This window comes from Curcuma longa, chromosome 9 (genome assembly GCF_044706935.1).
Source record: "Curcuma longa cultivar G26 ecotype Majalengka, Jawa Barat chromosome 9, ITB_CL_G26_1.1, whole genome shotgun sequence".
Lineage (NCBI taxonomy): Eukaryota > Viridiplantae > Streptophyta > Magnoliopsida > Zingiberales > Zingiberaceae > Curcuma > Curcuma longa.
This window is the reverse complement of record NC_133869.1, coordinates 3,188,790-3,189,516: the sequence shown is the minus strand read 5'-3', so window position 1 is coordinate 3,189,516 and position 727 is coordinate 3,188,790.

Here is a 727-nt window from a genome sequence, read left to right as displayed (position 1 = left end):
TGATGCGTGTTCCGCAAGTATACGGAATGTCGCCAAGTAATAAAAAGATCGAATCCACAGGGACCGTGGAATTAATTACTATCCTAGCACAATAAGAGTGGAGAGTTCATAGGAAATGGTTTGGTGTGGGGGAGAAAGAGTGTTCTAGAGCTCCTAAACCTTAGTTCGAAGATATAATTCGACTGTGACAAAATGTGGAAGGCGACTCTAGGACTTCGGATTCCTCGGGATATTGATTGATTGACTTGGATCCTCTATCATTCCTCAATGATTACACAATTGTAGGGATTCTAACCAAATTATCCAATTAGACCTCGTCAGGCTTCCTCGGAATAAATCAATGGTGTTCTAATGTTACTTATGTTGGTTTGAGATGATTCTAGATAGCCTGGTTCAAGGCTTTCCTGTGTCACTCAGGCGCCCCAGAATACTACTAGAATCCTACCCTCTGTCACAGGGTATCCTTTTAGAGACCTCTCCCCAACACTAAGCAACCGTTAGTTATCCCTCATAAAGATTGTTCACAGCTTAAGCAATCCCTCGGAAGGTCCGGTTAAGACTCTCCTCCTGTCACGAGGCGTCCTGGGTATACGATCCTAAGAATTACTCAAACTTCCAAATAATCTCTACCCTTATAGATTCATACCATTCACAAGCATATCATCAAACAAGCATAAAGCACAAATCCACAAAGCAATTGCACAATCATATCATAGAACATGGTAGA